At 46.1% G+C, this 14,016-nt stretch overlaps 1 protein-coding gene across 1 annotated transcript in view; it reads right to left on the bottom strand.

Moving 5' to 3' along the window:
• LOC125092150 (A-kinase anchor protein 17B-like) overlaps positions 1–3,518 on the bottom strand; it is a 28,714-nt gene extending 25,196 nt beyond the window's left edge. Inside the window, exons 1-2 of the mRNA XM_047716500.1 lie at positions 3,204–3,518; positions 1,585–1,663 (exon numbers count right to left, since the gene is read on the bottom strand). The gene's annotated coding sequence lies outside the window, so the exon portion shown is untranslated. The remainder of the gene's footprint in view (positions 1–1,584; positions 1,664–3,203) is intronic.
• Positions 3,519–14,016: the final 10,498 nt, after the last annotated feature.

Raw genomic sequence — 14,016 nt, 5'->3', positions numbered from 1 at the left:
CAGGACCCTGGGATCATGACCTGAGCTGAAGGCAGAGGCTTTAACCCACTGAGCCACCCAGGCGCCCAAGCCTTCTGATATTTCTAGAGAAACTGGAAATCCCAATTTTTATTGAGCTCTCTATCTACCACGTGGGGCTCAAACTCACGACCCTGAGATCAAGAGTTGCACACTCCACTGACTGAGCCAGTCTTTTGGTTTTTCAGTGTGGACCCCTAATTCAATGGCTTTTTAAAATATTGTGCAGGCTGGGGGCATCTGGGTAGCTCAGTCAGGTTAAGCGTCTGCCTTCTGCTCAGGTCGTGATCCCAGAGTCTTGGGATCGAGCCCCGTGTCAGGCTCCCTGCTCAACGGGAACCCTGCTTCTCCCTCTCCCTGTGTGATCTCTCTCACTCTTACTCTTTCAAATAAATAAATAAATATTTTTTTAAAATATTGTGCAGGCTGAGGCACACCCATCTGAGGCTGATCTGGGGCCCCTTTCCTAGCTTGCTCCTTCTAAACACTGAACCCTGGAATCTGTTTGGTTGCAGGCAACTGGTACTCCCTGAGGGTTCAGGAAATTCAAAAACAAGAGTTAAATATGTTGACAACCGGGCAAGTTTCTTAAGAAACAGTGGGATGGGGGATAGGCTCAGGGACCCAAGGAGGGCCCGCCCAGGGACTGACACTGGTTTCGTTGTGCTCTTTCTTGGTGAAAAACTCCCAGCAACTCCCTAATTCCTACGACATCAAATCCCAAGTTCCTGGCCAGGCTCTCCAAAACAGAAGCACCCCCCCCACCCCAGCAGCCTTACAGTTCATCGTCTTCCTGCGTTCCTTCCCCATTCTAGTTGGGCCAGCCTTCTTTGAGCTCCTCCAAACTTAAAACCAGTGAACCCCTCAGCCAGACGTTCTCTCTCTGGGTATATAAATCCCACCCACCCTTCAAAGCCTGGCTCACCTCCCGCCTCCTTTAGGAAGCCTTTGTCGCAAGAAACAGGACAGTGCTTCTGAGCTCAAGGGCTCATGTCAAGGAGGCCAGGGTTCAAATCCAGGCTCTGCCCTCAAGCCCCTGGATGATTTACCAAACTTCTCTGAGCTTCCAAAGATGGTTCATCAGAGTGCCTACCTTCCGGAAATCGGGAAGGATTAAGGCAAACAATACAAATAACATCCTTAAGCTGTTGTGAGCCCTTCTTCCTATTATGGTCGATCTCCCCCTCCTCCTCTAAGTGTTGCAGCCTTACGCTGTCTCTTCTGGGCAAAGCACCAGTGGATTCCACACGGCCCCCATTTGCTCAGGCTGAGCCCCGGCGTTGGTCTACCTCAGTTCCCAGCTTGGCTTTAACGCTTCTTAACGTTCCAGGAGCATGTTGGCTATAACCTAGAACTCACAGAGGCCCAAGCGGACACCACATCTGAGAGTTGCACAAGAAACAGAACCCTGGCTCTGAAACGACTCCGTAGAAGTCCCCCTCTCGAGCAGCAGCAGAAATGCATGCTGGGAAGAGCCACACGGAGCCAGAGCCAGTGACAGAGAGAAACAGCCTCTCCCCTTCCCCCACACCACCACCTTCACAGTCCCTGCTCTCAGCGCCTCACCTTTCCTTCTGATGCTGGAGATGAGACACGAATCCAGTCAGGGTCCACTCTCTTCACACGAGTGTACGATGGGGTAACCCTGGACAAATGGGCCACACGGCAAGTGTCACTTTGGCTGGGATTAAATGGAAAGCCCGTGGCTCACAATGGGAGCCGGGATGGCTTCTGCAGGTCCTGTCTCCCACCCCCAGTGTGACTCCACCTCCAGTCAGGCCCATTCATCCTCCAACAAGCACCATGGCTGGGATCTCCTGGGCCCCGGTGCCTGTGGGCTTATCCCACTTGTCACTTTTCACTTCTCTCTGGGCTTAACAAGAATTGGAGTAAAAACATCTTTGTGCAATTTAGCCCATGTTTCCAGTTACCAGGGCTTTGAGTGACTCCCTCCGAAACAAACAAAAACAGGGCACAGAAAAATGTGACTCCTGGAAGGCCGAGTTCTTTAAAAAGCATCCAACAAACAAACAAACACCCAAAAACCCTTGAGAGGTCCCGACCAGAGGATCCCAAGGAGTGGCTTCCTCAGCCTAAGGACTGAGCTCAGTGGATCATGGTGTACAAGTTCGCACTACTTCCACAGCAGCAAGTTGCAAAGTTATGAGCAGAGGTAGGCAGGGAAAAAAGCACAACGTGGGCATGATCTTTGAGACCCTATTCTCAAACTAGAAAAGACACAGGGAAAATGAAAAGACCTGAAAGATAAGAAGCCAGTGTTCCCAACACAAGTAAGTCATGCCTCAGCGTTAGCCGCACTGGAAAGTTCTCCAGTAATGGTTGGCTTCAAAAAAAAAAAAAAAAAAATCGCAGAAAAGGGAGGAGAACAAATGTGAAGACGCGGGTCCCAAGGTCCAAGACTACCCCCATTTCCCTCACCTCCCCCCCCCCACCGCACCACCCCCCCCAGTTGGAGAATGGTAGTTTCCCCTACAGCTTGGGCCTCTCCAACTTGCTTCTTCCCCTCGCACCGCTGACCCCCAACCCAAGCTCAGGACCCGGTGCTTCGAGCCTTGTGGGTGAGTCCTGCTCTCCCAGTCAGACTGGAAATGGTATTATTCCACCCGTACCAAAACCTCAAGCGATACTCTTGTCAAGTCCCTGAAGCCATGGACCCGGTCTTCAGCAAGGCAGAGGGGGAGGAGCCCTGCTAATGATTAATTGAATGAGTGCCGGCCTAGCAGGGGGAGGAAGCCCTGGCCCCCGGCGTGTGGATCGAACAGGAGAGGGCACCTTCAGTTCCCATAAGCGGGATGCCACAGACAGCGTACCCCAGAGGAGTGCCTCAAGTGACCTCTGCTGGAAGAGGGGCCCGAGGGAGCCCCGGAGAGGGTGCGAGAGCGCCCCCTAGTGCGGCGCCAGGGCCTGAGGAGGTGCGGCACGGTCTGAGGGAGCAGGGAAAGGACCAGGGGAACAGCCCAAGCACATCTCCAGAAAACCTGACGCTGCAGGGGCAGCTGGGGTGGCCCGGGTCTCCCGCGCATCCCCTCCCCTGTCCCCACCGAGGGCCCCGCGTGGCTCTGGCTGCAAGGGACCGCAGCTCCCCTAGGCCGGGGCGCCCAGCGGGCCGAGACGCAGCGGGACGTGGCCGCCTCCCTGCCTCGAGCCGAGCGGGGGACATTTACCGGGAGTCTAAGGAGCCGCCGCGTCTCCACTCGGGTCCCCGCTGGGGTGGCGGAACTCCCGCCGCCTCTCTCCAGCCGCCGCAGTCGCAACCGCCAACGCTCCCGGTCGCTCCCTGCGACTGTGGCCCGCGAGGCCAGCTGTTGAATGGCTCGCGTCGAGCGCACCCCGCGCACAAGCGTCCCCGCCGCATCCAAGTCAGCGACGCACGCGCGTGCCCCCGTGCCAACGCCCCGTGCACCCCTCGCCCCGCTGCGGCCCTAGCGGGCTGGCCGCGGCGGCTTTCCGGCCCCGGGCTCCCGGCTCCTAGCTGCGGAATCGCCCGCCCGCCCGCTCCCCTTGGTGGGCTCTCGCCAAACCAATTGCCTCCTCTGGCCGGCTCCGCCCCCTCGCTGCCATCCCTCAACTGGCCCGCAGGACCAATGGCAACAATGGGCTAGTCCCGCCCCCTCGATTCCCCCGGGGCCAATCTCCTTCTCCTGAGGACCCGTTCAAGTAAACCCTCCCCTCTCGTGCGGCAAAGCTGCAGCCAAAGTTTATCCCACTGCGCGGTTGCTCCTGACGATGGCGAGGCTGTGCCCAGGCTCCCCCCGCCCCCACCCCCCCCGCACGAAGTTACAGTGATTTCAAGGCTGCAGCTCACCTGCTCTGCCGACCCCCCACGCGACCTGTTCTTTTGAATAAGTGAGTATTTCAAAAGCTAATGAGAGAGGTACTGTTGTCCTTCTCATTCCCCAGCAGGGCTGCCGCAAAACGTACGCGCGCCTGGCCAGTACTTGCACATCACAGGGTCAGCAGGAATCTCGAAGGTCACCCACTGACTCTGTCCCCGCAATGCTGCGTGTTTGGTTTGCGTTTTGTTGTTGTTGTTTGTCCTGTGTACAGGGGCTCTGCCCTCTAGGCTGGACGACTTCCCGTGACAAAGACTCACTGACACCTTGAACAGCCCCTTGGGTAGCACGAGGCTTAGTGAAACCGGCCCCCTGATAATTTCCGCCCCCTTGAATCCACACAAAGCCAGCTTTGCCCCTCTTCCCACAAGGGGCCAACAATTTGAAGACAAATCTGGCCCCACAGTTCTTTCAGGCTCTGTTGCTCCAAAGAACTGAGTTCAAGGCTCTTCTTTGAGTTTACGCCACTTCCTTTATTATCTTTCAAAAGCAGAAGCTGGGAAAGAAGTCTCTCCCGGGCCCCCCAACCGCCAAACCCCAGGATACAGACCCTTCTGCATAGAGCAGACCGGACAGCCACATCCCTTGTCCAGACGGTAGATTTTTCTACTCCATCTCCCTAGGATGGCATTTGCTTTCCTGACTGCCATATCATAGCTGAAGAATATTAGATTTACTGTCAGCTAACCCCCCAGGGCTCTTTCTCACTGCTGCTGCTGACACAAGGCTCTGTTTTCTACTTGATTAGCTGGTAAATATCATTGGGTTTTGTTGCGGGGGAGTGTGCTAATTTCACTCTTTTCTATCAAGACCTCTTTGCCGGCTCCTTCTGTACTTCTCTCTGTCCATTTGTCTTGCTCCCACCGCCAAGCTCAGGCCCTCACCCTGTGTGCGGAACGGCCAAACAGGCTCCTCACAGAGCACCTTACACCTCAGCTTGTACTCCCCTGGGCCTTCCAGGGCTCCTGTCCTCATCCATCTGACACCAGAAGCCACAGTGGTCTCTAAAACACGAAAATAATCCCGTCACCCCACCCAGCCTAAAAGCCCACCCACAGCTTCAAAACCTTTCCTACTCCTTTTCCACACACACACCCCCCCACTTGGCCTCCAGGACGAGCTTCAGAACCCCCACAGAGCATGTGAAACCCTTAGTGATCTGGCCTCACCCGCCAGGGCCTCATTACTTGCTGGTTTACCTCCAACACAGAGCACTCAATACTTGAGATCCACTGACTTCCTGCTGTTTCTCGAATGAGCCGCGCTCTCTAACCATTTCTATGCCTTTGATACAAAGTCTGGAATAACCTGCTCCCTACCCTGCTAATCCTGACCTATTGATTCATTCACTGAATACTACCCTGAGCACCTATAACAACGTGATTTTTAAAAATCTGGCTTGATCCCTTCATCAGGTGCTTCCCAGGAAAGGGTAATGATTCTGCTTCCATTCCCATCGCCGCAACTATTTCTAATGACTGGACTTCAGATTCCTCCAGGCAGCTGAGACTGGGATTGTCTTCCTTGCAGAGTATCATTCAATACTAGTCAGCCTCATTCCATTAAGGTTGACGGTTTGAAGGCCAGAGGTCACGGCCGTTTTCCTTCATTTCCTTCACTTTAGCTTACAAAACCCCAACTCGTTAAGATGCTCGGTGTGTGAGAGAGTCCGTGCTTTTTGCCTATGTTGGGTTCTTTTTCCTCTTCCTTTTTCTTTTTTAAGATCAGGATCAATCATACCAACGCTGTGCGCTTTGAACTTACGCAACGTTATAGGTCAATTATATCTTAAGCAATTAGATAAACAGATCAGGATAGCAATTTATAACATACCATAGGCATTGATGTTTCTGGGTCCGAAGAGAAAGCACATGAACAGGACTGACTGTATGTTATAAAAATGAATCCAGGGACGTCTGGGTGGTACAGGTGGTTAAGCGTCTGACTCTTGGTTTCAGCACACATTGTTGTGATCTTGGGGTTGTGAGATGGAGCCCCATGCTGGGCTCTGCACTCACGCTCAGTTGGGACTTTCTCACCCTCTCCCTCTGCCCCTCCCCCCTTAAATAAATAGATAAAGCTTTTAAAAGTGAATCCACTGGAATCATATAATTACAGAACTTCAGTGTTCGAAGGGACTTTTAAGTTAGTTTAATCAAACCCCACGCTAATGCTAGAAACTACTATGTGGGCAGTTTTTTAGCTAAATTTCTTAGCTCCTCGGCCTCTGGAAGCAGGCTATGCTCTCACTGTGAAAATATTGTCTCCACATGACTAAGGCATTTGAGGGGTACCCAGAATGCTTCTCTGTCCACTGTTTTCTTTCCTCTAGAGTGAGATGTGTCCTGGGGATCCCCCCCTTTCAAAATGCAAACCCCACTTGGAAGAGCCACATGCTAGCATTTTTAAATTATTTAGCATAAGGAAAGCAGCATAGCTCAATAGAAACGTTTAAAGGTGCAGTTTTCAAAGTGGTATCACCTATGTTGTCAAATTTGTTCCTCAGAATAACCCGAGTTCTGAGGGTTGCTGGAGGGGAGGGGAGGTGGAGGGATGGGGAGGCTGGGAGATGGACACTGGGGAGGGTATGTGCTATGGTGAGTGCTGTGAATTGTGTAAGACCGATAATTCACAGACCTGTACCCCTGGGGCAAATAATACATTATATGTTAATTTTTTTAACTGTTATTTTTAAAAAAAGAATAACCTGAGTAAGATCTCTTGATTTCCATTTTACGGGGGAGGAAGCTGAGACTCATCTCCGTTAAATCACTCCTCGGGGTATTCAAATCCCAGCTCTGCTGTTAACCTTGGGCAAGAGACTGGGTCACTCTAGGCCTCAGTTTCCCCATCAATAAAATCAAATGAGATGCTTTCCGAGGTTTCTTTCAGCTCTATAATCTCTCCCCTCCTACAGGCCAAGATCAGGACACGGGGGCCCTGGGCCTTTTTAAGGGTGGCAGGAAATAACTGTGGCCATTAGAGGTACATTTTAGAAAGGAGACCTCCAGCATGAGAGCAGAGAATACTAGAAGGAAGAAAATCTGAGAAAGTCACCACAAGATGCCCTGAACTCCAAACTTACCTATTCCTTGGGTCTCTAATGCAAGCAGTTCAATTCAAATTTTGTGCTAAAAAATTCCAACTCATTTGCTCTAATGGTGAAAGAATGTTCTACGTAAAGCTGAATTAAAGTCTGCTTTGGTGAACTGTTTTATCACATTCAGATACAAATTACCACACTCAATTCCATAAGCCTATGGTGCATCCCCCTGCTTATTCCATATAACAAAAGGGCAGATAAGAAACTGCAGCCTAAGGAAGTCATTGGGAAGGAAAACCAGCAGACAAATGGACGCATTCTAATAATTTATGCAAGTCGTGGGGTGCCCTGCTACCCCTCCCCCACTAGCTCATTTGCTGAGAGCACTGAGATACAGCTAATCTAATGACTCCGTGTTTGCTTAATCTTACTAAGCAAAGACAGGCTTTATGTCTAATATAAAAGGAATTTAAGTTGCCAGGTGAGAAGTGGTGATCTTTAAACTGGTTATGCAAGAAAAAGAAAGCTAATTCCCAAGATGATAAGCCTGCTTAATCTTCTGTTCTTTTTGGAGTGTTTAAAAACATGTTTAATTACAGTAGAATCAGTTTTCAATTATGGACGTCTGTCATTTTTTCAGTAAATGGCTCTAAAGTCAGAATAAATAACGCTAACCTACTTCACCGAGTTCTTACAATGATTAATTAATTGGTTTTAAAGGGTTTCAGAAGTTTTATAAAACAGAGAGATGGAGGAATCAGGAGACCCAGATTTAGTCCAGACTCTGCCTTAGTAGCTGTGTGGCCTGCAGGGGTTTATTTTCCTTCCCTGGGGCTCAGTTTTCCCATCTGTAAGATGAGGGGGAATTGGGCTAGATAATCTATTTTGGGTCTAACATTCTAACACCCTAGGATTCCCCATCATTACACTTACACTTTTTTTTTTCTTTTCGTAGTAGTAGCTTAAAACAGCAATTATCCTCTTTTGGTTTTCCTCGAGTTGGATTCCCAAAAAAATTTCCACAATATCCTGCTGCTCCCCAGACACAGTCACTTAGGTATACTGACACCACCCCCCAAAAAACTGTCCCAATATGAATAGACGAAAATACAATAAAGATACAGAAAGAAGGGAAAAAATAAAATCTAGACTTCCACATTCATGGACAAGGGAAGTCCTTCCTTAGAAATTGCTGACCCATGCTTTCCTCTTCCCACCATTCTTTCCATGCTTTTTTTTTCCCCAAAGATTTTTATTACTCTGCCTCTCCTCTGAGATGAATGTGGGGCCCTCATTGCCGGCTCTAAAAACACTATGACTGTTTATAAGAGGACTTGAGAAAAGGTATTTTGTTTATTTATTTATTTTTAAAGATTTATTTATTTTATTTTAGAAAGAGAGAGCAAGCACGCGAGTATGGGGAAGGGACAGAGGGAAAGAAGCAGATTCCCCACTGAATGCAGAGCCCCACATGGGGCTTGAGCTCAGGACCCTGAGATCGTGACCTGAGCCAAAACCAGGTGTCAGACGCTTAACTGACTGAGCCACCCAGGTGCCCCAAGAAATGGTACTTTAAACGGAAAATGACAATATATGGAGAGGAAGACAAGCAGAACACAAAATTGTATGTTCAATACAATCTCAATCAGGCTAAAAAATAGTGCATCTACCATAGACTGGATGGCAAAACAAGGCTTAGATTTTTTTTCCCCTTTAGCTTGGGTTTTTATACTTAATGAGCATGCATTGCGTTTATAATAACATATATATATATGTTATTATATATATACCTTTTTATATATATATAAAAGTTATTATATATATATTATTATATAATAATTAATTATATATAATTATAATATATAATTATAATATATAATTAATATATAATTATATATATGATATAATTATATAATTATATATAATTAAATATTAATTATATATAATTATATAATTATATCATATATATAATTATATTATATATATAATATATATATTATATATATTATATATATACCTATATTATGTATATACCTTTTTTTAAAAAAAGATTTTATTTATTTATTTGGCACAGAGAGAGAGAGAGCGCACAAGCAGGGGAAGCAGCAGGCAGAGGGAAAGGGAGAAGCAGGTTCCCCGCTGAGCAGGGAGCCCAATGTGGGGCTCAAACCCAGGACCCTGGGATCATGACCTGAGCTGAAGGCAGACGCTTAACTGACTGAGCCACCCGGGTGCCCTTACATTGATCTTTAACAGTAGGAAGAGTGAATCCTTTTTACAGATAGCATAGAGCAGTACTTGAAACGGAAGGATTTAGCATCAGATTGCCTGAGTTGGACTCAAGGAGGACTTACCACCTTGAGTGACCTTGTGTCACCTTGGCCAAGTTACTTAATCCCTGTGAGACTGTTTCCCATCTATAATATAGGGATAATACTATTAAAGAACCTCCCTCATAATTTCAGATTAAATGAGCTACTCCACATAAGGGCTTGGAATAATGTCTGGCACATTGTAAGCCATGATTTAAAAGGTTAAACACTTATTATAAATATAATGTATGCACGTGGTTAAAAAAAAAGTACAGAAGACATTAAAATAAAAGGCAAAATGAGAAAGTAGAAATAGTTTTCCCCTTTTGAATCCCCAGCCTTACTTCTACAAGTAATCACTATTACCAGCTTCTTACGTTATCCTTCCAGAATTTTTAACGAGAACCGCAAACATGTATCTTTTAAACACACACTTCCGTGCAAATACAGAATCACAGCATACACACCATTTTACACCTTGTTTTTTCACTTAATGATCTCCCTCAGGAATCTCTTGCTAGCAAACATCTAGATTTACTCATTTCTTTATCGTGGTAAATAACACAGAATATAAAATTTACCCTTGTTATCATTTTTAAGTGTAGAGTTCCATAGTGTTAAGTATATTCACAAAATGGATCTCCAGACCTTTTTCCTCTTGCGAATCTGAAACTCTATACCCATTTTACCACTGTTTTCCCATGGCATTTTATTTATCCATTCATATCCATTCATACATACCCATTCAGTTAATCGTCCATTCACCCATCATATCCATATCCATTTATCCATCTGTTTCTTCATCCATTATCCATTCATTTATTTACCCGTTCATTCATCAGTGGCCTTCTGGGCTGCTTCCACCTCCTGGCTATTGTGAATAGTGCTGCCATGAGCATGGGTGTCCAAATATCTTTCAGTTCTTTTGGATATATACCCAGAAGTGGGGTTGCTGGGTCATATGGTAGCTCTGTTTTTCATTTTTCTTTATGAAGCTTTATGCCATTTCCCACAGCAGCCACAGCATTGTACATTCCCGCCAACAGGGCACAGGAACTCCAATTTCTCCACATCTTCGCCGACACTCGTTATTTTCTGGTGTGTCTCGTTTTGTTTTGTTTTAGAGTAGTCATCCTAACAGGTGGGAGGTGATTGACTCCTTATTTTTAACAGCTACATGGAGCTTCACAGTAGGGAAAAAACCTCTATCAACGGACAGTTGGATGGAGGCTGGTCTTCAGCTATTTCAAATAATGCCACAGTCAACATCCATGTATGACTATCTCTATATACATGTGGGGTGCTTTTTGGCAGAGGAATTGCCAGAACAAAGAGTGTGTGCTTTTTTGGTAACTGGTTTTTTTCCCAGCTTGACAAGAAATGGTTTATTAAGGGGACTTAAGCACAGAATCATGTCTTGGGTGGCTACAAGACAAGTACGTGTGTGCAACCCTGCTTCTTGTAAGATCTGCTCTTATAGCAATAGAGACTGGGAACGCATGCTGGAAGGCAGCCTGGGAGGAAATGTTTGACAATCACAGTCCTATCTCTAGAGCAGATCAAAGATGTTATGCCCCAAGAACTTTTTTTTTTTTTTTAAGTAATCTCTATGCCCCACGTGGGGGCTCTAACTCATGACCCTGAGATCAAGAGTCGTGCGCTCCGCCAACTAAGCCAGCCACGTGCCCCTCCCTGGTCACTGTTTATTATAAAATAATTTCAGACTTACAGAACAGTTGCAAGAACTTCCGTGTTTCTTTAACCCAGTTTCCTCAATTGTTAACAGTTTGTTAATTTGCTTTATCATTTCCTTTTGATAATACGATATTTCTTTTGTTCCTGAACTGAGGGTGGGGGCTTCTGGAATATAATTCAGGATCAGACATGATATTTGTCATTTGCATCTAGCCTCCCTTAATCTGGAACAGTCCCTCAGAGTTGTCTCTGCCTTTCAGACCATGCCTTTCTTTTCATTATTTATTATTTATATTTTTTCAGGTTTTATTTTTAAGTAATCTCTACACCCAACGTGGGGCTCAGACTCATAATCCCAACCAAGAGCAAGAGTCACATGCTCCACCGGCTGAGCCAGCCAGCTAAAGAACAGAATGTCCTGGGTTTTTCTTCCTGAACTATCTGAGTGTAAGTTACCAACCTGGTGTCCCATCACCCCTGAATAATTCAGTGTGGTTTTGGGGGCCAACAAGGATATCTTCCTATTTATGGCACAGCCCTCAAAATCAAGCAATTAGCAGTAAGAGATTATTATAGATTTATTGATTGTTTTATTATTATTTTTATGTATTAATAATAATTATTATTAATTTGAAATTATCAATAGATTATTAACATCTAATCCTCAGGTCCCACTCAAGCTTCATTGGTTGTCTCTGTATGGTGCTTTTCTTTTTTCTTTTCTTTTCTTTTTTTTTAAAGATTTTATTTATTTGAGAGAGAAAAAGAGAGAATGAGAGAGAGAGAGCGCATGAGAAGGGAGAGGGTCAGAGGGAGAAGCAGACACCCTGCAGAGCAGGGAGCCCAATGCGGGACTCGATCCCAGGACTCTGGGACCATGACCTGGGCCGAAGGCAGTCGCTTAACCAACTGAGCCACCCAGGCACCCGGCGCCCCATTTGGAGCTTTTCATCGTCACATTGTCTTCACCTCCTTGAGTCTTGAACAGTTCCTTGGTCCTTCATTGACTTTCAAGACCTTGGTACTTTCGAAGACTACAGGCCAGTTATTTTGGAGAATGTCCCTCAGTTTGGGTTTGTCTGATATTTCCTCATGATTTGGTTCAGGTTACGCATCTTTGGCAGGACTTAGAAGGGACGCCGTAATCCGCATCCCATCAGGGTGGAGTGCGATGTCTACGTGTCCCATTATCCATGGTGCTCAGTTGACGATCACTTGACTCAAGTGGTATATGTCAGGCTCCTCCACTGGAATGTTATGCTTTGTAATTCACAAATATTTTATGGGTAAGTGCTTTGAAACTGTGTAAGTCTTCCATTTCTCATCAACCTTTCACTTTATTCACTTATTATATGGGGATAGACTTAATGGTTTCTTATTTTATACCATGGGTTGTAATCCATTCCTTTCATCATTTACTTTGATGCCCAAGTTGTCCTCGATTTGGCCACTGGGGGTGCCTTTGAGCTGGCTTTGGGTCTCTTTGACCTGTCCCCATCATTCCTTGAGTGCTTCCTTATACTTTCTGGCCCAACATAGTCCAAGCTCATCTTGTACTTTCGCTTACTCCGTCCTGAAATCAGCCATCTTTCTGAGAAACCTTGGTTCCCTTTAGTGGAAAATAGCCACTAAAAAATTTAGAAGCCAAATCTGGATGCCAGTTGTAGATATTACCTGTGTGTTGCTGCTCCCTGGCCCTCTCAGAGGCTTCACTTATATACCTTTACTCACATGCTTACACACACACACACACATACACACTCACAGACTTTATATCTATAACTGTCTCTATAGCTATAGCTATCTCTGTATCTAACCGTGAGTTCACTCTGATGTATCCCATCCAACACCATGGGGCTCATTCCAGTGTGATCACTTTCTGTATTTCTAACAAGTTGAGACAATGAGAGAACTAGTTTCTAGTTTCTATAAGGTATTCATTTTATCCATCCCCCTGTATGTAACTGTGCTGGGAAGTACCTTTTCTTTTTTCTTTCATTCATTCATTCATTCATTCATCCATCCAAGAAATCTCTAAGCCCAATGTGGGGCTCGAACTCACAACCCCAAGATCAAGAGTCACATGCTCCACTGACTGAGTCAGCCAGGCACCCCTCTTTTCTTTTTCAATAGTAACTACCATTTATTGACTGCTTATCATATGCCAAGAAATGTTCTACCTGCTTCACCTGGAAAATCTCATTGAATTCCCAGTTTCCCTTGTGATGTGGGCATGAGAGGAAATTGAAGCACAGAGACAGTAAGTTGCTCAAGGTAGGATAGCTAGTTTGGATGGAGCCTGGGTTAAACAAAAATCTAAATGACTTCCTAAGCACTGTGCTATTCTTCTTTCTTCTTTTTTTATTGTGTAAGAACACTTCACGTGGGGCGCCTGAGTGGCTCGGTGGGTTAAAGCCTCTGCCTTCAGCTCAGGTCATGATCCCAGGGTCCTGGGATTGAGCCCCGCATCGGGCTCTCTGCTTAGCAGGGAACCTGCTTCCTCCTCTCTCTCCTGCCTGCCTCTCTGACTACTTGTGATCTCTGTCTATCAAATTAAAAAAAAAATAACCATTCAAAGTCTTTGGTAACCTGAAACTTTAAAAAAAAAAGAAAAAAGAACACTTCACGTGAGCTCTACCCTCTTAACAGATTTTTAGGCATACGATAAGCACAGGACTGGACAGATCACTATAGAATACACTCATCTTACACGATGAAACTTTATACCCTTGAACAGCAATTCTGCATTCCACCCTTCCCCAAATCCCTGCCATGTTTCCATGAATTTGACTAATTGAGATACCTCATCCTAGCAGAATCATGCAATATGTGTCCTTCTGTGATTGGCTGTTTTCCACTTAGCATAATGTCCTCAAGGTCCATCCATGTTGTTATTTATGCCAGGCTTTCATTTTTTTTAAAGATTTTATTTATTTACCTGACAGACAGAGATCACAAGTAGGCAGAGAGGCAGGCAGAGAGAGGAAGGGAAGCAGGCTCCCTGCTGAGCAGATAGCCTGATGCGGGGCTCGATCCCAGGACCCTGGGATCATGACCTGAGCCGAAGGCAGAGGCTTTAACCCACTGAGCCACC

Source organism: Lutra lutra, chromosome X (assembly GCF_902655055.1).
Source record: "Lutra lutra chromosome X, mLutLut1.2, whole genome shotgun sequence".
Lineage (NCBI taxonomy): Eukaryota > Metazoa > Chordata > Mammalia > Carnivora > Mustelidae > Lutra > Lutra lutra.
The sequence above is the reverse complement of the archived record's forward strand: the minus strand, read 5'-3'. Positions and strand labels throughout refer to the sequence as shown.